The sequence below is a fragment of the Lepidochelys kempii genome, chromosome 10, assembly GCF_965140285.1.
Source record: "Lepidochelys kempii isolate rLepKem1 chromosome 10, rLepKem1.hap1, whole genome shotgun sequence".
Taxonomy (NCBI): domain Eukaryota; kingdom Metazoa; phylum Chordata; order Testudines; family Cheloniidae; genus Lepidochelys; species Lepidochelys kempii.
The window spans coordinates 32,984,425-33,008,615 of NC_136389.1; the positions used below are offsets into that span (position 1 = coordinate 32,984,425).

General features: G+C 44.0%; 1 protein-coding gene across 4 annotated transcripts in view; it reads left to right on the top strand.

The window, feature by feature from the left end:
• The first annotated feature begins 1,815 nt into the window (after positions 1-1,815).
• CDIP1 (cell death inducing p53 target 1) overlaps positions 1,816-24,191 on the top strand; it is a 40,160-nt gene continuing 17,784 nt past the window's right edge. For 2 of the 4 annotated variants that reach the window (XM_073362770.2, XM_073362767.2), the window contains exon 1: positions 1,816-1,925. The gene's annotated coding sequence lies outside the window, so the exon portion shown is untranslated. Of the gene's footprint in view, positions 1,926-13,745; positions 13,859-16,260; positions 16,347-24,191 lie in introns of all 4 variants that reach the window. The other 2 variants (XM_073362768.2, XM_073362769.2) reach the window with 2 other exon arrangements.

Consider the following 24,191-nt stretch of genomic DNA (forward strand, 5'->3'; position numbering starts at 1 on the left):
CAACCTCAGGGCAGTCTGTTAGAAACCAGGGCACAAACCCCAAATTGGCTGTGAGTTCTTGTGACGCAGTGCACCCGGCGCTTTGAGGCCCCTTGCTGGAGGCCCTACAGTCCTACCACACTCTGCCCCAGGAAGAAGCAGCAAAGGTCCTCCAGGCCTGCCCAAAAAGGCTGCACAGAAGCAGCCAATCAGAGCACAGCAGGCTCAGTTAAAAGAAGCTATAGGGGCTAAGTAGGGCAGTCCCTGGCTGGGACCAGATGAGGAGGGGTGGAGGCGGCTGATATTCATATACAAATACCTCTGATGGCAAAGGAGGCATGTTATTAGCACAATCAGTATCAGAGTTGTCACGCCATAAACAATAATGGTGCATTTAACATCTTTGAGTCAGCAGTATAGTTTGTCCCCTCACTACAAAGAAAATGTATTTTTACCAAAGGGTAATTAACATGCATTAGCTATCCCACTGTAAAAACATAGTGGACACAGGGTATTTTAATTTCACCAAAAGACAAACTATACCTCCTGCTCACCAATGCAAAGGTGTAACACAATCATTTATTTTAAAAAATCCCTGATTTCAGCAGTACAAAACAGTAAACTTGTCAGAATGAAAAACATCACTTCAATGTATCATAGCAAAATATGTAACGTACATAAAAGGCTATAAATGTCAGATATGGATTTAGAAATATAAACAATTCAATAGAAAAATCACCATCTATGTATGCAACAAGTGAAGTAACAGATGAGTAAAGCATGTTGTTCAGTGTCTGCAGGATGGGGGATTGGTTATACAAATAAGTATTTTTCATAAATTTTCAGTTAAAAGGGGAAGGAGGGGGCAGAATCACATGCTAATGGCAGTCCAAAATAGTACCGAATATTATAGGAATGTACAAACGTTTTAGGTATATTGATTTTAGGATGCAGATTCTTTGAGAAAGAAAAGGAGTACTTGTGGCACCTTAGAGACTAACCAATTTATTTGAGCATAAGCTTTCGTGAGCTACAGCTCACTTCATCGGATGCATACTGTGGAAAGTGTAGAAGATCTTTTTATATACCCACAATGCATGAAAAAATACCTCCTCCCACCCCACTCTCCTGCTGGTAATACACTTTCCACAGTATGCATCCGATGAAGTGAGCTGTAGCTCACGAAAGCTCATGCTCAAATAAATTGGTTAGTCTCTAAGGTGCCACAAGTCCTCCTTTTCTTTTTGTGAATACAGACTAACACGGCTGTTACTCTGAAACCTGTCTTTGAGAAAGGTAACAGCAGAAGTATGATGCTGGTGCACCATCCACGACTCCAACACAAGAAAGCAAATAAAAAATATGTGTATGTGTGTCTATATTTTTCAATTTCATAACTTTTGGTGCACAACCCATGACTTTTGAATTCTTGCGGCCGTCTGTCTATCTCAGGGTTATCCATCTGTGTAAGAACGACAGTGGAGTCTGCCTACAGACTAGCAGCCACAGAACCCCCTGGGCCAGGCTTGTCCAGGTGTGTGGGCTCGCAGCGAGTGACAAGGGCCGTCAGATGATCTCAGTCTCACCAAGCACCTAAACAACAGCTGGACTAACCCGGCCCTAGAGCCTGGTCTGACCTTCACCCCGTGCGCTCCCTTTGCTCCTCCCCCGGCCGCCAGCTGGCTGAGTCTGACCCGCTCCTGCACAGGCTCCGCCCACCCCCCCATCTCCCCTCGGATTGGCCCCGCACCGCTAGCCGCAGGGACGCCGCTGTCATCCCAAGTGAGGGCAGAGCAGGGCCCCAGCTTCAGCGGATGTTACTGCGCATGCACAGCTTCCCAGTGCGCATGCTCAGTCACAGCAAGGCAGTACAACGGAGCGGATTCTCTCGCTACCTCCCGCCGCTGGTCTGTAAGGGGCCTCCCGCGCTGCCGCCTTGCTATCCGGTAGGTGACGCGTGAGGCGAGGGGGGCCGGGTGGTTCCGACAACGGGGCGGCAGTACCCCCTCGTCTCGGTGCCTGCGCCGCGCTCCCTCGACAGGGTTGGGGCAGTAGGGACTTGGGCGCTTCCCACAGGGTAGCTCCGCTCCCCGCGCGGGGCATGCCGGGGTCTGTAGTCCGGCCGGGCCTAGCGCTCCGGGGAGAGCCGGGAGAGGGGATGGGTCGAGAACTACAACTCCCAGCGGCCGCCGCGACGCGACCAACCTGCCCCTGTGAGGCAGCAAGCCTTCGAGCGGCCCGGGGCCCGGCCCATGGCGGGGGGTCTCTGGGCGCCGCTCGGCAGCCAGAGCCGGGCTGGGGGGCGCCCCCGGGGGGCCTGTGGACTCCAGCGCGTTGCGGCACCACCTGGCGGCTCGCTGTGGAGCCGGCACTGTCCGGCTCCGCGTCCCCCTGGGGCTGGAGCTGCGCCCCCTGCCCCGGGCACAAGTCGGGGGCAAACTGCAGGGGCCGGGGCGGCTGGCGAGCCTGGGGCATGAGAGGAGCCGCTAGTCGGGTTGAGCTGTCTGAAGGATGTTGTTGGGGTGTGTCTGCGGGGCAGGATCCCCGCCCCGCTGTGTCTCTGTTTACTTTCCTGTAAGGAACTGGTGAAAATCAACTGGGCTGCTGCGTGCCCTGTGAGCCCAATCCCTAAACCATGACCCGGGGGGAAACGTTATGCAGGTCTTACAGGCTGCTATCTTGTGAGGCAAAGCAAAAGTCAGGCTCTCAGTCACGCACCCCACTTGTGATACACAGCCATAAAAATACTTTATGCTTGTAGAGCTCCTTCAGTGTGAGCAGCATAAAGTGGTTTAGAGAAGTGGAAAATCATAAATAGGTGGAAACTGAGATCAAGTGTAAGGCCTTGGCAGTGCATGAACATTGTCTCATTTTAACAGGACTAGTATAGAATCATAGAATGTCAGGGTTGGGAGGGACCTCAGGAGGTCATCTAGTCCAACCCCCTGCTTGAAGCGGGACCAATCCCCAATTTTTCCCCCAGATCCCTAAATAGTCCCCTCAAGGATTGAATGTGGGGCAACTTCCTGGTGTGGATCCGGTATCAGAGTGCTTGTACCAGTATAGAATTACATCCACTCTTGGGCTTGTACTGGGATACCTAAATTGGTTTAAAAAAAATTATACCCCTAACCAAAATAGTTACCCTGGTACAAAATGTCTGTGTAGAGCAGGCCTTAGTGACTTGCCCAGGGTCACCGAATGAAGCAGTGATATAGTCAGAAATGCTGTGCCAGAAGTCCTGATTTCCTGTCCTGTACACTAACAGCTGTCCTTAATTTTTAGCAAAACAGCTACTATTTTTTCCATTCTGTCCATACACTCAATTCCAGATTTTTGGATTTCAATTATATTAAAAGGTGTGCCTTGGATTGTCTCCCAAATATCCCAGATTTTTTTTCAAATATCTTATATTGTAGTTTTCAGTTATTTCCTGGTATGACTCATATGAAGGAAAGTAGGTACAAAATGTTGTAAGTGTTGGTTTCATGGGTATGAGGCCTTTGATTAGAGATTTATATTATTACTGAGTTTGAAAGTGGTTTCATAAGTACAGTTTTTTTTCATGCACTAGCAAAGAATTCCACTAAACTTTTCATGAGTGCTTTGTAAATTGTAGCATTCCATGTCATGACAAAAATGGTTCACTTTTAACAGATGACAGACTTGGTTAAATGTGGTAATGTTTTCTTTGGTGCACTTTTAAAACTTTATTTTAACTCTCATACAAGGTTTAAAAAAACCCTTCTTTATAATAGAAGTTATTCTGAGGCACTCATAACTCATTCAGAAGCACTTTGTGAACACTTCGAACATCAAGATCATTCCCCTTTGGCATCCTTTGGGCCTAATATGCCAAAATATTTGGAGTTCCACTTTGACATGGCATTGCTCTGAGCTCACCTTTATGTATTTACAAAGAAGGCCTTCCCCCTTTTCAAGTGAACCTGAGTGAGGTGGGGTAGGAAATAACTGTTTGGGGAGAAAGTGGTGATTAGTTATTGTTAACTTGTAAACAACTGGCGATGTGCTCTACCCTTATATAAGATCCTGCTCTAAAGGTCTTTCAGTCAAAAATCTGTAACTGAGAAGACTGCAGACCCCTATAGACACAGAGACAGGATTAAAATGACTTATTTTTTTCATTTCTTTTAGGTATCATGTAAGAAGTGAATCTTTAGGAGGGGTTTGAAACCAGAGAGGGGCTGGGGAGTGGTAAATGTGGTAATGGCACTGAGTGAGAGGAAATGAGTGGAATACTGCGATAGCTATCAATGGAGGAAGGAAGTGGGTGAAGTTCATGCATATAAATTAGTTCAGAGACTATAGGCCAGAGCACAGTTCTGAAGGACTTTGAGAGTGAGAACAAGAGTTTAAACCTGATGTGGTGGATAATGGGGGAAAGAAAGGGAAGGAATTCAAAGATGGGCATGACATGGTCTGAATGATGGGCAAGATCATAATTCTAGCAGGTGCATTTTGGAAACACAAGAGTAGTGATGTGAGTATTGGGGAGACAGGAGGAGGAAGTTGTAATCAGTGGTGCCTGTTCCTTTTTAAAGTTGAGGAGGGGGTCTTTCAGCCATGTTACTGACCCTGCATGTCCATGGCACTGGTAATTTCCAGAGCACACCTTTTAATTCTTTCACCCTGTCATATAGCAATGTGGGTGGCACAGGCAAATGCAGTTGTCTCATTTGTATTTAAAATGGGGGGTAATGTCAAATCTATATTAATTGCCTCTGATGTCAGTGCAGCTTCACACAGTTGGAAGCCTGAAAGGGGATGGGGGGGGGGTGAAAGGCCTTTTTTCTTTGATAGTAGAAAACTCAAAGGAAGGCTTGAGTTTGAGTCAGTTTGGGAAGTAGAACAGAATGAGTGTGTCTGCTGTTAAATTCCTCAAGCTTCTGTTCTAACCTATTGGTGATCCTTACTGGATACTTTAGAAAGCAAAAAGCACTGAGGAATTTTATTATGTAAAAACTGATTTTTTGTTGTTCCACGTAGAAAATACTGTTAAAAGCAGTGACTAATGCACAGCTCTTCCCAGTCTGGGGGTGGTTTGGTTTTGAAAGGAGACACAAGATACACACAGTCCTTTAGCATGTGCTCTGATCCAGAGATATTTGGTTGGAATATATGTAGCAAAGAGGTTGCAACTGGACCCTTTTGGAGAAGTTCCTTAATGCCCTCTTAAAAGGCCTATATTAGAGTTATAGGCTATGTCAAAGTTCCTTCCCCACTCTGAACTCTAGGGTACAGATGTGGGGACCTGCATGAAAACCTCCTAAGCTTACTTTTACCAGCTTAGGTTAAAACTTCCCCAAGATACAAACTATTTTACCCTTTGCCCTTGGACTTCCACTGCCGCCACCAAACATTTAACCGGTTACTGGGAAAGAGTTGTTTGGAAACGTCTTTCCCCCAAAAATCCTCCCAACCCTTACACCCCACTTCCTGGAGAAGGTTTGGTAAAAATCCTCACCAATTTGCATAGATGACCACAGACCCAAACCCTTGGATCTTAAGAACAATGAAAAAGCATTCAGTTTCTAAAAAGAAGAATTTTAATAGAAGTAAAAAGAATCACCTCGGTAAAATCAGGATGGCAAATACCTTACAGGGTAATTAGATTCAAAACATAGAGAATCCCTCTAGGCAAAACCTTAGGTTACAAAAAGACAGGAATATCCATTCCTTTCAGCACAGCTTATTTCCTCCGCCATTTAAAGAAATCATAATCTAACGCATATCTAGCTAGATTACTTACTAAGTTCTAAGACTCCATTCCTGTTCTGTCCCTGGCAAAAGCATCACACAGACAGACCAAGACTATTTGTTTCTCCCTCCCCCCAGCTTTTGAAAGTATTTTGTCTCCTCATTGGTCATTTTGGTCAGGTGCCAGCGAGGTTATCCTAGCTTCTTAACCCTTTACAGGTGAAAGGGTTTTTCCTCTGGCCAGGAGGGATTTTAAAGGTGTTTACCCTTCCCTTTATATTTATGACAGGCTGTAATATAGATAATTGCTATAATCTGAAAGAGAGTGTGTTGGGATCTAAAGAAGTTTATTAAAATCTAATCTTTAAATGATTTTTGTAGGACCTAGAACAAAACAGAGTTTTGTCCTCCCCTGCTGACATCACTTCCAGAGTTCTGTGAACATAATGTCTGATGTGGCTGAACAAAGTTTGAGTTTGAGGTTGTGAGGCACTCTATTAGTTATTAAATACAAACAGGCATCTTAAGTTTAGTGTTGTGTAATGTTTGCCAAGTGTGAATAGGACAGAATGGCAGCCTGATAACATGGTGATTAGAATGAAATCATTAGAATGGGGGGTACATGCAGCAGTGGCAGAATTTACATTTTCAAGCTTCTAAACTGGCATACTAAACTGCTGGGTAAAAAACAAACCATGTATTTGCAGGTGCAATGCTTCCCCAGACTGAACGTGGCTGGGTGGTTGGTTGGGTGGTTTTGTTTTTGTGGCTGAGCTGATTCTGTTGTTCTGATCCCCTCCCCACACAACCTTTAATCATCTCTCCTAACTTAACTACATAGGAGGCTTGGACAGGATGTCCTGCTTGCACCCAAGGTGAGGAAGGGTGGTGAAAAGGTAATGGAAGCAAGCCTTGTGTTGCAGCTCTTGGGTAGTAAGATGATCTCTGTATCTGTGACATCATAGAGGAAAGCTTTAAATCTAGTTCTCTTCCATCCCCCCTCATGGCAGAAATGATATTTTATATGAAACATACCTATTGTATCAATTCATTTTTTAATAGGCAAAAGGTTGATTAAGGGCCTGACCCAGCAGCTTTTATGCAGGCAAAGCTCACTAAAATAAAGCTGATTGAAGGATCAGGCCCTTGAGCACTTTTATTTTCAGAGAGCAAGAGTGTCAACTTCTATCTTTTGATACAATATTTACATTGTTCTTCTTGTGCTTTGATTTCTGACAGAAGTAATTTGTGATCATGTGCAAACCAGAAAGAAAGCAACTTGATTTTCATAGGTTACGTTCCCTTAAATGCAGAACAAAGCATAGGCCTTTTTCAGCTATTAAAATGAACCAACATAGTGTAGTTGCCATGATGGACCAGACATTGTTTTCTTTAGAAGAAAGACAAGGTGGGTGAGGTAATATCTTATTGGACCAGTTTCTGTTGGTAAGAGAAACTTTACACTTCTTCGGGTCTGGGAATGGTATTCGGAGTGTCACAGCTAAATACAAGGGTGGAACAGATTGTTTAGCATAAGTAGTTAACACATGTTACGATGGAGTATTCAAGGGTAAGTGGCTACAACAGCACTGTATACATACATCATTTTATTACTAGTACAGAGAGGCCCCTGGTGGAGGGTTTAGAGAGCACCATGTGCACTCTCAACATAAAATTATGATGATGGAAACACTTGGCTGCTGTGCTATGATGTCATTTTGGGGAAACATTCTCTATAGATATTATTGAATTTTAGGTGTGGTTTTTGTACTGGTGAAAGATGCCTGTCTGACAGGCTTGGACTGAAAGCCTGTGTTTAACCTCAAGCCAGATGTAGCATGGGCAGTGAGTGATGAGACAAACTTCCTCCATGCTCCAAACCTGACCTGAAGGCACCTTTTCTAGAACTAGATCTACATTAGATCTATATTGGAAAGGGTTTACTGGTGTAGCTATACTGGCAACCCCTTCTAGTGGAGATGTAGCCTATACCGGCAAAAGAGTGCTTTTGCTGGTATAGTTTACATCAGTTTTATGAACAAAGTATACTGGCAAAAACGTTTTGTTGCTAGTATAACTGTGTCTACACTAGGGATTTTTGCCAGAATAAAAATGTCATATAGTAATGTCAGATAGTGGTGTGATTTTTTTATCAGCAAAAGCTTCTAGTGTGAACCTGGCCTAGGTGTGAGAAGGTAGCTTGGTCTTTGTGACTCATTCAGTCCTTTTTCTTTTTAGAGAGAGTCAGAAATGCCATTGTGTTGATATTTTTGTAACATGTACACCTGGCTGCTGGGAACTGGATTGTTCACACAGGCAGCCTTCCAGGATAAATATGGTCAGTCATTGGTCGTCACCAGTCTTGGCTGGATTTGAGCCTGTGATGTGCTCACTAACATTAAGAATATAATGAATATGTTTGGAAAGGGTGCGAGCTGTGTGTATGTCCTGTAAAATGCCATCATTCAGGAGTCATCTCTGCAAGGTGAGTTTTCAAATAGAACTAGGCAGATGGGCTTTTCCACTGAAACTGAGTCACAATTATCCATCAGTCTCTAAGTGGATGCATCTCACACAAACAGTTTAGTGAGGGGGTGTATGCTGGTGGACCTCAGTCTTCCTGCCTTCATTGTTTCTCTAACTTAATTACGCATCAGACTCTCCAGATAAATTAGATCAGATTTTCGCCCCCCAAAAAAGTGGTTTGAGGCCTAAATAGTTATTGCGTGAGAAGTAGAGTCCTCCAGATGGGATGTGAAGAATAGCTGAATATTAATTGCATTAAACCTAAACCACCATCACTCAGAAATCCCCTGTGTTCCCTCCAAAAGCCATGCAGCTGGAATGGCTGAAAAGAATGGCTGGAAGAGAAGGTATAATCTGTTAGACAAATGAATGATCTTAAATTCCTGTAGAGAACTATTGAAATATTGATTTTTAATTTTGCACACAGAATAAAGATTGTTGGGTGGACTGATTTTAGCAAAACTTAACTGTGGCTTAGCACGGAGGGTGGATTCATTGCTTTGTTGTGGGCAGGACTGAGGTTGGCTGCAAAATAATTGCACAAGTAACAGACCTGCTGTAATTGCTCTCATCCTTTTGTTTTGAAATTGGGAGGCCCTGAGTTGTATTGTCGTGAAGTCTGCCAATATGCCACACAGCACGTTGCATTCTTCTGCTGTGGGTGGTGGGAATAGTTCCTCTTAACCCAATAGCATGACCCAAAAATGGGCCATTATCCATATTTTGAAGGGCTATTCTGCCAGAGTATCTGTATGCCATTTAAATGCTGAGACAATTATCTTGTCTTTCCTTCCTTTTAATTTTTCAGGTTCAGGTTCTTGTCATTCAATGCTTTCTTGATGCTTCTGTGCTTCCTGGTGCCTGAAATTGCAGTTCTTGACAGTGCTTCCTGCCTTTGACTGACAAGGGATGCTGTTAAAGATTTTCTCAGTCTGTCCTGTGATCTTTTCTCTCTTTCCCAATCATCTGTTTGTTCTAAGATGCGGGATTGCAGCAGGGGCATATTGTTTCCCTGGTATTATGGTAAAAAAATCCATTGTTTGCGTTGTGCTTTTGCAGTTCTGTGTTACAAACAGTACCACTGCTTGGAACACTTTCAGAGTCTGAAGCGATCATCTTTCTCTAACACTGTTGCACCTATCCATATGTATATCATAATACTTTTTTAAAGCCTTGACTGTATCCCTCTAATTCTCGGGTTGCTGTCAGGCTTAGGTTTTTCACTGATCTGCCATGCAAGACACAATTGTGAGGGTTGTAGACAGTCCCACAGTGCATCACAACATTGCATTGTACCATCTCAGAAACCCTGCAAGTTTTGACCACAGGGATAGAGGAAAATGCTTTCCCATTTTAAGCTAAGGATAATTTTGGGAGCCTCCTCTATTCTATATAACTTCACAATTAGGAAGATTGTGTGAACTAGTGTGAATCCTTTCGATGGCTTTCTTAATTAGAAACAGCCTGTGTAATTTTTTTAAAAATGTGTGTGTGGGAGAGGGCTTCAGGGATTCTTTTTATGTTCTCTTTGAAACACCTTGTGCTGGGTGATGCAGCTTCTCATAGTGGAGAGCTATTAAGCTTCTTCTGGGAGTCCATCAACTTACTGCACTGCTGACTGGAAGAGGCTTGTTTACCAATGACAAGTGGCACGTGCCAGGCTGATCATGCTGTCTCCCGTCACTTGTTGCTGGGGCAGTTTGAAGTTAATTTGTATTAGACACAACCAGAGACAGATTAAGATAACATTGTATCAAGAACAAAACTGTATTGATCAAGACTCTTGAAGTATTGCAGCCCATGACTTGAAATAACTGCTGCTTTTTATAGAATCTTGAGGCATTGTATATTTTCTCAAAGACTGGAGTTACCAATCGCCATTAAACTAACAAAAGTAGGACAGAGCTTGGAACACAGAGTGCAGTGTTTCTGTTAAGAATCCCCTCTGTTTTTGGATATGCCATGTTGTTTAGCCAACCAAACTAAAAACCTTCCTACTCAAGAAAGCGCTACAAATGTTCCACTACAGGAGTAAATTAACCACTTTGAGAATAAATTATTTGATGAGATGCTACATCCATTTGTGTCACATTTGCAGTACACATTTTTATATATCACAGTCTGTTTAATAGCTGTGAACTCACAAAAACTAAATTCAGAGTTGAAACTTCCAACTGCATCCTTAAGTGAGCCAAATGGGATCATATCTGGCAGCTGATAGCCTGGTTTGCATATAGTTATTAATCTTTAAAACAAAGTTTGTGCCTTTATTGCTGCCTTATGATTATAAAGAGGAGCTCTCAGTTTAACAGAGCAAGCTTTCTGAAGGCTCAAAATACTCTCCCTGAAGTTGCAGAGAGCTGCAACCTTTCAGCCATCCTGGTCCTCCAAAAATCTTGCAAAACTCTGCCAGTACTGTGCGAGAAAGCAGGACCTGAGCTGCCTGCCTGTTCTAACAAAAATCAAAGTAGTATTCTCTAAACTGTAGATTCCATTTTCATCCATCTCAAAAGGATCAGGAAAGAACAGATTTTTTTTTCCCCACATCTGTGTGGTGCCGTTGATTATGATGGTGTAAGTTAAGGATGGAGTAGGATTCCTTGACTCTGAATTTATTGGTGTATGGGATTTTGAGGCTAATCCTAAATGTTACTTTTAATGTAGGGTGCATGGGAAAGGGAGGCAGAGTGTAAAGGGAAAATATTTCACTAGATTTTTTTTTCATTTCCTCTTTGGAGATGCCATCTGAATACATTTGTCCTTTGGAAGTTGAAAGATTCCTTTGAAACACTTTGCTTCAAAGTATGATTGACATAAGTCGAAATCCTTTAGCAGTTGTTTCAGGCTACACGAATTCATGCAGGTTGGTAAGAGACACTGTAAAATGGATTAGACTGATAGGAGTTCAGTTCTAAACTGGCTAAAGGGGTGCTCTCATTGAAAAGGCAGGAAGAGAGGTTTCCCTGGAAGCGTTTCACAGCCATGGCACTTGGTATCAGTCTCATGAAGGAGTGGCTACTCTTGAAAGCTTTAGACTTAGCAACTTGGTCGCCAATAATACATTTACCCTTCCGAAACAGTGATGTTTTAATTTACACTTACAAAAAGGAGAAGAGGGGGAATTGGAATCACCCAAATTTTAGGCTTGGGGAAATCTCTCTCCAAGTCCTCCTGATTTGGCCGGCAGGTGTTTCTTCCACTCCAGATAGGCGGTAGTCCTTGTACTCAGGTAAACCCTTATAAATGCTCCCTTTGTCAGGTGAGGGGAGGCAGAACTAGAATGGGTAACTTTGTCTAACACCCACCAGGAAGCTGCATTTCTCTGTGTAGGAAAGCTTTATTCAACCTTGACTAAGAAATGGATAATATGTTTCTCTCCTACAGGATCTCTTGTGATGAAGGTCCTTATTACTAACTTAATTACAGGTAGGGGATTATTAGTACTCCTGATTTCTTCCTTGGTGGCGGCAGTTGGCATCCCTATTGGAGAGGGCCTTAGCAGACTCCACCAAGTTCCCTATTTTGTCAAATTATTGACAAATGAATCGGTGCAAGAGTAGAGCTCAAACTATTGTATTCCCAAGGATCTGTCTCAAGTGCGCCTAGCCTAGCTTCCTATAAAGCATCCCTCATAAGTAAGGCTTCTGTTTTTCAGGGTTTTTTAATTTCATTTTTCAGGGTTTATTTTTAACAATTTTTGAGTTTTTAATGTAGATGTCCAAAATCAGGGTTTTTGGGTGGGCTTTCTTTTTGTACAGTATATGCTGTCATGTGTAATTTCTCTGTAATGTTCCCTAGTGCACTTTAATGTACTACTATTTCAAACAGCACTAGGGAACATTTTCACAGGTTTGCCTTCACAATAGGCCTGTCTACACTAGAGAAATGTGCACTGGTGGACCTGTGTAATAATTTTGATCAGTGTCATTTTGGAGGGGAGAAGGGGACAGGGATAGAGGTGAAGCTCTGTCTCTCTGTGATTCAGTCACTCCAGATTACCTGCCTGGGGTCTTTGAAATGCTGCGGTTGGAAGGTGATGTTAGTCCAACGTCTTGTGGGGCTTGCTGTAGGATATCCCTGACTTGGGTGGGATTCAAAAGAGGTTATAATCAAAAGTCTGCATCCTTTTGCAATCAGAAAATATTTTTCTTGTGAATTTTGGTGCCTGTGGAAGTGTCACACAGATAAAGGGGAAGTAATACGGTCTAGTGGTACAGGCATGGGACTGGAGGTTGGGAGAGCTGAGTTTAGTCCTGACTCTCCCACCTGCTCATTGTATGATCTTAGGTAAGTCACTTAACCTTCCTTAAGAACATAAAACAGCCATACTGGATCAAACCAAAGGTCTGTCTAGCCCAGTATCTTGTCTTCCGACAGTGACCAGTCCCAGGTGCTTCAGAGGGAATGAACAGAACACGTAATCATCAATTGATACATCCATCCCTCCTCTGTTTCCCCACAGTAAAATGGGAATAATACTTGCCTTCCCTTGTAAGGTACTTTGAGATCTTTGGGTGAACGTTATTTGTTGCTGTAGCAGACTTGGCCTAGTCTAGTGCAGGTAAGTGCTGCATGAGCTCCCTATCCCAGATCTGTCAGTGAACCTTGAAGTCCTGACTTACATCTCTTCAGTGGCCTGCTTATTGAGCCCCAGTTATGCCAAATGAAGGCGTGGCTTTATGTTAAGTATGTGTTTGTGGGGATCACACATTTTTCAGCTCATCCTGCACTTTCTTTTCTCCTGTTTGATGTATCACTGTACAGAATCAGGCCAACCATGTCCAGGTTGTGTCCCTTCTTGGCATCTGCCGAAGGGCTGCCTGGAGGTCTGGGTAGGGTCTTGAGGCCTCAGTGGCTTTTTGTCTCACCTGTAGAGGTGACCTGCTGCTCTAGCTCTGCCTGGTAAGGGAGACAGCGCAGTTAGGAGCAGGGAGAAGGAAGTGGCCTAACCGATAAGTTGTCCTCTCCCTGAAAGACTGATTCATGCAAAGGCCAAGAGCCCTCTGTGACACTCTGTACCTTGGGGGAACACCCAGCACGCCCATGTTCATCTTTGTAAAATGATTGTGTGGTATCCAATGCAAAGTTTGTTCCGTCAGGGGTCTTTGGAAGGCTCATGATGTACTGAGCATTGTTGTTATAGTGTTGTTATAGTAATGTTAACTATATACATGAAATTATAACCTTTATGAGGCTGAAAAATGTATCCTCATGGCTTAAAGCAAGCCCAGACAAAAACTCTCCAGAAGCAGAGGGGCAGTTCACACGTCAACAGGCCATGGATGGGACAAACCAAGCCCAGCCTCACAGGAACAATAGCCGCTGGCCTAGGCAGCAACAGAAGAATCTGTTAGACTCTCAAGGGAGGCACCCCCTTCCTTTGGTCAGTTTGGAACTGCGATGAGGTAATGCTCACCTGACTCTGAAGGGGTGGGGAGCAAAGCCAAGAGAGAAGAAAGGACATGATGAAAAAGAAGAGATATTTGCTATGCTCTCCATCTCTCTTCCACCTACATCTACAGACCCCACGCCAAGTGACTGAAATGCCGATGAAAGAGGAGATCCTTTCTGAAGAGCAACCAGCCAGCCTGTGGTGAGAAGCATCTAAGTTTGTAAGGACATTGAAAGTGATAAGGTCAGCTTAGAATGCGTTTTGCTTTTATTTAATTTGACTAAGTCTGACTTATGCTTTGACTTATAATCACTTAAAATCTATTTGTTTATTCTACCTGGAGCAGTGCATTTGGATTGCAGCATGTCAGAGACTCCCTTTGGGATAACAAGCCTGGTACATATCAATTTCTTTGTTAAATTGATGAAGTCATATAAGCTTGCAACATCCAGTGGGCATAACTGGACACTGTAAGACAGAGATCCCTAGGGTTGTGACTGGAACCGGAGATATTGGCTAGTGTCATTCGTTTGCAAGTAGCTGGGAGCAGCTTACATGCCAGAGGCTGTGCGTGAACAGCCTGGGAGTGGGGGTTCTCACAGCAGAGCAGGGTAAGGCTGGCTCCCAGAGTCAAGGATTGGAGTGACCTAGCAGATCACTGGCCCAGATAACACCAGAGGGGAGCGTCATAACCTCTTTCCTTCCTAACCACAGAAGGATGAGTAGTGAATTGGTGGGGATGAGAAGAACACTGAGTTGGGGGTGGTGAACTGGCAGAGAAGAGGGGCATGAGGGGAAGGCAAAGGGCCTAGTACTTCCCATACACGTACATGTGAAATTCTAACATGTGAACAAGAAAGTGTCTCCTCCAGAATGGAACTAGAGCCTTGTTTTGTGATGTAACCGAACCTTCCCTAGTGGCTACACTGAGCACTTCCCAAGCACTTGTGAGCAAAACTGGGTTCCGGCTTCCAGAGGTGAAAGTTTGGTGCTCTCGCTACTGCCCCCTTAGAGCCATCTCCCCAAACACATATCAGCTTAGCTGGGGAGTTCTGTTAGCTTCTGTGTTATGCAACAGTGCCTATGTGTGCTCCTGGTGTGTATGAACACATGTGTAGTGATATGTCTAGCACCCAGAAATGTGCAGGGGTAAGGCACACCACAAGCTGGCAGAGTAGACTTAGCGATAGGCACCCCTAACATTTTTCAGGGTATCAGAATGAGTTACCCCATGTGTGATCTGGGATCTTCCCAGTGTGTCCATGTGTTAATCCTGAGCTAAATTTTGAGGGGGCTTAGTGAGGTGCAAAATACAATGTGACTGCTAGCACCAAACTGTTAAAAGGAACTAAATCCCTGTTCTGGCAAGGAGCTGCTAGAAGTATTGGTCATTTCAGTGCCTCTGCATTTAAGAATAAGCCTGCACCATCTGTTGTGTTCCATACCTCGTGAATGCAGGAAGATCTAATTACATCCTGTGAGCAGTAAGTAGTGTTTGCAGCACACAAGCCAGCAGTACAGCAAGTGCAAAGTTCTTCACTTAGGAAGGAAAAATCAAATTCACAGCTACAAAATGGGGAATAACTGTCCAGGTGGTAGTACTGCTGAAAAGGATCTGGGGGTTAGAGTGGTTCACAAATCGAATGTGAGTCAACAATATGAGGCAGTTGTGAAAAAAGCTAATACTATGCTGGCTGAATGGAAGACACGAGAGGCAATTGTACTGCTCTTCTTGGCACTGGTGAGGCCTCAGCTGGAGTACTGTGTCCAATTCTGGTTGCCACACTTCAGGAAAGATGTGGATAAATTGGAGAGAGTCCAGAGGAGAGCAACAAAAAGGAGGATATAAGGTTTAGAAAACCTGACCTATGAGGAAAGGTTAAAAAAAAAAATTGGAGATGATTAGCCTTGAGAAAAGAAGACTGAAGGGGGACCCCATAGCAATCAGTCTTCAAATATGTTACAACACTGGCAGACCAGATGCCAGCTCTTGCCTAAGTCCTTTGGGCATTAGCTAAGAGCTGATGGTGTCACAGTTGGAGACCAGACCAGGTTACCTGTGTGTTCATTTTGCTCAAAATAGATATTAGTCTTATAAGAATGTATTTAGAGTCTATGAAATGCTTGTACGTTGCTGTGTGCATTAATCTCACTTATAATAGCTACATTCCCTGTTATAAGGTAATAGTTACAGAGCAAACACTTAACTATCAACCCCCACATTCAAGAGAGAGACATTACTCAGTGTGAAAAACGGGAGGTATTACCTCCTGCCCAGCAAAAGAAGGCCCATAGACACCAGACAAACCATTGTGGAACATCAGAGGACAAAAGACCTTGTTGATTGCTTCCCCCCATACCCGCATGAAGAGGAGATGTGCACATGAACTTGTCCATCTTGAATTCTGGGGGGAAAGGAATAAAAATCCATGACAAGAAACCTCATCTTTTTGGCTGTTTGACCAAAGACACTAAACTGAAACCAGAGATCCTCAGGGGCTGCCTCCTGCGGCTGCCCTGAGAGACACTTTGAACTGACAGATCACTACAACTCTGTCACTCTTAGGATTTAGATGATAACTTATTTGTGTGTATATGTTTGCTTGCTTTAATTGGTAAATAACTGTCTTATTTCTTTTTCCTAGTGAATAAACCTATGGATAGTTTATTACAGGATTGGCTACAAACATTGTCTTTGGCATAAGATCTAGGGTACCAACTGATTTGGGGGGTAAGTGACTGGAAGCCACCTGAGTGTGTGGTGGTTTTTGGTTTTTTTTGTGTGTGGGGGGGGGGTGGTAAGTGACCATTTATCACTAAGTCCAGTTTGTCTGGGTGGCAGGATAAACTGGAGAGTCTCAGGGTACTGTCTGTGACTCCATGGTAAGACTGTTATAGTGATCCAGGAGTCCACGTTTGTTATTGGCTTGGTGAAATCTAATTATAGAACATACCATCAGCTTGGGGTGTCTGCCCTGTTACTGACAATCTGCCCTCAGGTAGGCACTCACAGTCGTGAGCCACTCCAGACAGTGTGACATGTTAAAGTCTGTTTTAAAGAGGACAGTGTTCAATATATTTTCCATGTCCACTGAAGGTAAAACAAGAAATAAAGGGCTTAATCTGCAGCAGGGGAGGTCTAGGTTAGATATTAGGGAAACCTTTCTAGCTATAAGGATAGTTGAGTTCTGGAATAAGCTTCCAAAGGAGGTTGTGGAATCACCATTATTTGAAGGTTTCTAAGAACAGGTTGGACAAACCTGTCAAGGATGGTCTAGATTACTTGGTCCTGCCTGAACACAGGGGACTGGACTAGATGACTCTTGAGGTCCCTTCCAGCCTTACATTTCTATGATTCTATAAGCTCCCTTCTGTGGAGATATCTTTAGCAGGGTCTATGTGTCATCTTTTCACTTAGCACTATCTCATGGCCCACAACTCATTAAGTTGATCTTCCTGAGTGGGTGCCACATGGCTTTCAGTTTCTGGTTCACCCTTTTCCCCCCCATCTTTATCCTCCTGGTAGACAACTCCATAAAAACAATGCAGCATCTGGTGAGAAGCAAGCAACCTCCTCCAAGGCTGCAGGGTCTGCTTAATTGGGATTCAGTTTCTCTATCTTAGAGCATGGCTACGCTTGCAGATGTAGAGCGCTTTGAGTTAAACCAGCCTTGGTAGAGCGCAGTAGGGAAAGTGCTGCAGTCTGTCTACACTGACTGCTTCAAGTGCACTGGTGTGGCCACATTTGCAGTACTTGCAGCAGCATTGGGAGCGGTGCATTATGGGCAGCTATCCCAGCATGCAAGTGGCTGTGATGTGCTTCCCAAATGGGGGTGGGGTGGAGTGTGACAGGGAGTGTGTTGTGTGTATGTGGGGGGAGAGAGTGGTTTTTTGTGGGGCTGAGAGCATGTCAGCCTGCTGTCTTGTAAGTTAAGACAGCAGCAGACTCCCCTCGTCCTCCCCACCCCCCCCCTCACACACACACACAGCATTCCACACTAATGGTTGCTTTGTCTCGGAGCAGATAAGCAGCTGGCTGTCAGAAACGGAGCTTTCAAAGGGCATTTCCGCATTCCTGTAGCCGATTCCAAACAATGACAAGGGTGGTCACTTGACTTAAGGGGATTATGGGACATTTGCGGAGGCTGATCGGAACGCAGTAAAGCAACACCTCGTTCACACTGGTGCTGCGGTGCTCCAGCAGGGGCGCAGCAAACGTTATTCCACTCACCAAGGTGGAGTACCAGCAGCACTGTAGCCGCAGAGTCAGCGCTCTCCATGCCTTTGTCAGTGTGGATGGGTAGTGAGCTAGTGCACCTGGGGCTCCTTTATTGCGCTGTAACTCGCAAGTGTAGCCAAGCCCTTGGGTACTTACCATTGTATCTGAGCACCTCACGATCTTTAATGCTTGCCTGCAAACCCCTGTGAAGTAGGGCAGGGCTGTTATCCCATTTTACAGATGGAAAACTGAGCCACAGAGAGGCCCAAGGTCACAAAAGAAGTGGGGCAGGGAATTGAACCCTGGTTTCCCAAGTCCTAGGCTGGTGCCCTCATCATTAAACCATCCTTAGTGAGTGTTTATATATTGTCTTTCTCTGGAACATTGCCTCAGTGATTATGCCCCACCCGCATCTGTTAGCCCAAGGAAGGTGTCCTGAAGCTGTGCCTAGCTTAGCATGCTATCCAAAATCTAAGGTCTTCCACTGCCAGGAGTCCACCTTCTAGATGAAAATTTTGTCTTTCATAAGCTTTGGTTGAGTATCTCCAGGCCCTTTGCAAATATTAGCTAAACCTCACACCATCACTGAGTTAGTGTTGTCATTTTGCAGTTGGGGAAATTGAGGTACAGATCAGCTAAGTGACTTGCCCATGGTGTCTCAGCCTGTGGCAGAGTTGGGAAAAGAACCCACGTCTCCTGTCTCCCAGGGTTCTGTTTTAACTGCAAGACCATGTAGCCTTGCTAGAAATGACCATGGAATCTGAAAAATCAAACATCTGACTTAGAGGATATTTCTCACAAGTCTTCAGTAACAACAGCCACGTCACATTTATAGCAAGCAAGCACAACTTCCCTAGTGCTAAGATCAGAATATCTGCAGAGAGAGAAAATGGAAAAATCCACACCCCTGAGCGACGTAGTTAAACCGATCTAATCCCCGGTGTAGACAGTGCTAGGTAGATGGAAGAATTCCTGTGCAAATGGGAGACCTCTCCTGTCAGTGTAGGTAGTGTCTACACTTTACAGGGAAGGACGACAGTGGTGTGGCTGCAGCATTTCAAGTGTAAACAAGCCAACTGCGGCATGAACTCGGCCTTGTCCTTCCTGCTTGTTTCATGGGATACATTTTATTGCAGTAAACAGTAACCTATTAAACTGTACATTCCAGCAGAAGAAAATAGGAAGAGAAGCACTTTGTATATGCAGTGATGAATTTTCTAATGCTTTGCAGAATTGCTGCATTTGGAGTTTATCTAAAATAGAAACATTTGTCTTATTTCAGTCAATAATATGTTAAACCACAAAACAATGTAACAAGCCCATCATAGATTACTGCTGGACAGACTATTAGACTACATTAGTTATAGTGCTATGGACGATTGTTATTTGGGGTTTATGAAAATTTAGACTAGAGATTAGATCCAGGTATTGGGCCATATCTGTTTGCCACTGAAATCAAGGAGAGACTTTCCACTGAATTTATGGAGCATTTGATTAGGCCCACAGTGAGATGTGCAAATTTCTTTGCCAACGTGTCTCAGTTCTGGCCTTCAGCACCCCTGCCATTCTAGCTTTGGAGCTGTTCTAGAGCAGAGACTTGTAAGGGATAGAAGAATTAAGATTTGGGTTCTGCTGCTCATTTTAAGTGAGTTAATTATATCCACTATAACACCCAGAGTATACTGAAGCCTGCCCTTTGTGTTCTGAATCTGCCTCACTGTCAGTGCAGGGCAAGACAGCAAGTAATTGTGGGGATATTAATTTCTCAATGATTAATGCTACAGCCTAGTGTGCGTTGTGCTCTGGGTCTCCATGTTATTCTTAGAAAAATGTCTGAAGAAACAAATACAACTGCTTTGATGGTGCAAAGTATAACACGTGTCTGAGCTTTCCTTGTGTGCTCTTGTTTAGCAGTATCAAGGCTGGGATTTGGTTTCTGTTTAAGGTTTTAGTTTTAAGTGTTTAAAGAGCTGCAGCCTAATTTGCTGTTTAATTTTTAATTTTTTTTTAAGCAGGCTTGTTTTAAATGTTCAAGTTCACCATCTCCTGCTAACTCTGCTCTGGCATTGCCAGTGCTGAAGACAAACAGTGCATGATCAAAGCAGCCCACCTGGAGGCACAAGGTCCTTCTGAGTGCTCCTCCCACGGTGTAACCCTTTGAGGGATGCTGGGGGAGAATCGGCCTTTGTTTTCTTTGGGAATTTATTTGCAGTTTTTCCTGATCTCTCTCATTGTGGAGTTGGGTGGGAAAAACTAATCTGATTTTCTAGCTGAGGAGCGGGTGAACCCTAACAGCAGCATGCTCTTTGTTTCGTGCTTGTAATTTATTTCCCTGGGAATGTTGCCTTGGATGCAGCATCTGGTTTTCAGTGAGGTTTCTACTGCTCATTTAGTTTTCCAGCTGCGTTAACTGAGGCACATGGAAGGTCAAGTGACTTGCCCAAGGTCACTTGATAGAATGAGTGGCTCAGCGGTGACTGGAACCCAAGATCTTCCTGCAGAGAAATGCAGGCTGTAGATCAGGGATGGGAAGCATCATCTGTCTGACTCAGATGGATTTGCCCAGGTGAATGTCGTTATTTTTCTATGCAGGCAGCCCTTTTTGTTTGTTTGTGTTTCGTTTGTAAGTACTGCTTTTGTCCTGCTCTGCCAGCGGGTCTCTCCAGCCCTGCACCAAAGAAGCTTGCCACCCTGGCAGCAGCAATATTTCTACAGCTGGAAGCTGGCGGCAGAGTGTGAGTGGCAAATTCTTTTCGGGAAGAGGGTGCCAGTGTAGATTTGGCTCTTTCAGCATGGTGTGGCTCCGCTCCTGGAGGATAATGCTAAATACATACAGCCTGTGCCCAGGAAAATACAGTAGAGTAGCTCAGAAATATAACTGACCTTTCATTAGAGCTAACTGGATTTCTAACCATTTCCACTGCATATGCAAACTGTAATCACACCCTTTTGCTATCTTGCCCAGTATCTGGTGGTAACAAGTGTTGGTTTGTGAGCAGGTACTCTCAATGGGTGAGAGAAAGGGAGTGTGCGACACAGCCAGGGTGGTGTCCAGTTCAGCTGTCAGTTATTTATTCTTTTCCTCGCTTCCCAGCATACTCCCCAGACTGCAGAACATGCTTTAGTTTTATCCTTGGTAAAATATATTTAATGTCTTTAGTGCCTTTGATCTTCAAGGGTTCCAAAGAGCTTTACAAGGTACACATTCCTGAAAGAGACCTGTAAAAGAAACTCAAAATTGGGTCTGTGCCCTGTTTTTTTTGTTGGAGGAAGTGTGGGAGGATTCTGCTTGTTGAGCAGTATCAGGAATCTTGAGCCTTTTGCTCTCTGCTGTGCTGGAGATCTTGTTAGGGCCCAGAGATGTACACTGGAAGCATTCTCAGTCCTTAATTGAAGGGCCTGGGATGCTAAATCTGTAACAGAGTTTTAATTCTGTGGGTTTGTCAGGTATTGATTTAAATGAATTTTAAACCAAACAAGATTTAGGAAGTGATTTTTATTCAGATTCTCTATCTCAATGGCTTACATTTTGTTTCCTTGGTGCTTATGATACTGATTTGTAATCCTAGTTTTGCCACATTAGCCAAGACCTGAATTGCTAATGAAAAATCAAGCGGAATGCTCCCTGCTTAACAAACAAAAACAAACATGAAGGGCCTGAGTTTTATTTCTCAAATACATCAGTAGCAAAAAAGGGCTGTCATAAATATAAAGGGAAGGGTAACCATCTTTCTGTATACAGTGCTATAAAATCCCTCCTGGCCAGAGGCAACATTCTGTTATCTGTAAAGAGTTAAGAAGCTCAGCTAATCTGGCTGGCACCTGACCCAAAGGACCAATAAGGGGACAAGATACTTTCAAATCTTGGGGGGGGGGGGCTTTTGTTTGTGCTCTTTGTTTACGTGGTTGTTCTCTCTTGGGACTGAGAGAGGCCAGATAGAAATCCATCTTCTCCAACCCATCCTAATCCAAGTCTCCAATATTGCAACCAGTATAGGTAAACCAGGCAAGGCGGATTAGTTTATCTTTTGTTTTATGTGACTTTTCCTTGTGTTAAGAGGGAGGTTTATTCCTGTTTTCTGTAACTTTAAGGTTTTGCCCAGAGGGGGATCCTCTGTGTTTTTGAATCTGAATACCCTGTAAAGTATTTTCCATCCTGATATTACAGAGATGATTTTTACCTTACTTTTTTTTTAAATAAAATCCTTATTTTAGGAACCTGACTGATTTTTCCATTGTTCCAAGATCCAGGGGTTTGGGTCTTTGATGATTTTGTAACAAATTGGTTAGGATATTATTCTCAAGCCACCCCAGAAAAGGGTTGTGTAGGGCTTGGGGGGATATTTTGGGGAAAGACATCTCCAAGTGGTCTGTTTCCCTGTTCTTTGTTTAAAATGCTTGGTGGTGGCAGCATACTGTTCAAGGACAAGGAAACATTTGTACCTTAGCTTTTAATCTAAGCTGGTAAGAATAAGCTTAGGGGGTCTTTCATGCGGGTCCCCACATCTGTACCCTAGAGTTCAGAGTGGGGAAGGAACCCTGACAAGGGCACAAACCCATATTTTGTTTCCCTTGCAGGTTCGCTTTAGCCTTCCAGCTGAATGATCCTCAGAAGGGAGTTTAGCTCCTGATCTGTCATGAAGGCTGGCATACTGAACAGTCTGGTGCTACTTAAAAGTGTCTTGCAAAGAGTGTGGAAATTGTTTCGTGGCTTTTTTGCTGCTTTATGATGTATAAATGAAACCTGACAGATTATTATGATTATTTTTTAATCTTAGCAATGTCAGACATGTCAAGTTTTGCCTTCCCTGTTTTTCTTCTCGAGTCCTCCAAGAGGGCCTTCAGCCCTCCTGTGAAGGTGGAGGGAAAATACTGTTGTTAAAGATTCAGCTCCCAACAGATTGGCCAATGTTTTGCGTTTGCTGTAACAAAAAGCAAAAGGAAAAATAGAGCTTTAAATGGTCTGACAAAAATACCTTCCTCCCCCTATAGCTTCGATTTCAGCATCTTGTGATGTCACCTGCCACTAGCTCTCCAGACAGCCTTAGAGTCCTCCAGCAGAAACAGGGTAGAACAGACCATATGTTTCTAGTGTTAAAAACAAGCAGGAAAAACGGCTGCTTCTTTTTAGGGGGTAGCAGCTTTCTGCATACACCTTAGAGGAACAACGAGGAATGCATCGATGTTTCTTACCCTTTACATGTCTCTCTTTATGGGCACATTCTTCCAGTGGGAAAAGGGACTTGGTGTGCTCGGCAAGTACTTCCGATGGCCTCATTTGTTTATACAGAATTTAAACTTTCATTTACAAACTGATTCAGTTCTTAGCTCTTTTTCTTTGTGGCAAAGAAAACATTCTGGCCCTGACCTGTTGTGCAGCTGTCTTGCTGAGTCTGCAAAATCACAACCTGAAACAATAGCTTGGCAAGGTGTGAACTGCCTCTGTTCCTCTTAAGAGGATGTTGATTCAGAAGCCTAATGATGACATTTTAATTGCTAGCCTTATTATCTGTTTCATTTCTGGTTATTTTAGCGAAGCTATCTTGCTGCCCACCATGTTTTTTCCAAACCGATCCTTGGAGGGGGTTATTTTCCATGACACACTGGTGTGCCCATCAGTGGGGTTCAGTTGTTGAAAGGGAGCTATGTGGTCAAAACTCTTCAAATGAAGTATTTAGAAAAAAAACCAAAAACCGCGCGCACACAACCATAGCACTCCCTTGGGGCCATCGTAATCTTTGAAACTAACGCTTTAATCGCATTGTCTGTTACGGGGTGGCCAAACTTACTGGCCCTCCAAGCTACATACGACAATCTTCAGAAGTTCGAGAACCGGGACAAATCTGCCGGGAGCTGGGGGTTGGAGCTTCAGCCCCACTCCTGCTGAAGCCCTGAGCCCTGGCAAGTGCGTCCTACAGGGCCGAAGCCCTGAGACGACACCCCCTCCCCGCTGGGCAGAAGCCTCTACCGCACCACCCTGCTGCAAGGCAGAGGTCTTGAGCTTCCCCCCCCAGTCTGGTAGGTGGAGAATGGGGTCCGTGGGGGACTTCGTGAGCTAAACCCTAATGGTAAAAGAGCCACATGTGGCTCGCGAGCCAGTTTGACCACCCCGGTCTATTAGAATGGGCACATCCTGCCTACCCTGGGCTGGAGCAGGTATTCAGTGGGACTATACAATACTGTAGTTTAGTATATCCCTTTTCTCTGTTCTCTGAAGATCCTCTCTCTGTCCTACCTCACTGCCTCGATCTTATAGCACCTTAGGCTTTCTCTACACACATTTGCTCTAGTTTATTGACACTCTTATTTTGGCTTAAAATGGGGCTTATTTCAGTTTAGGGTATGTCTACACTACGG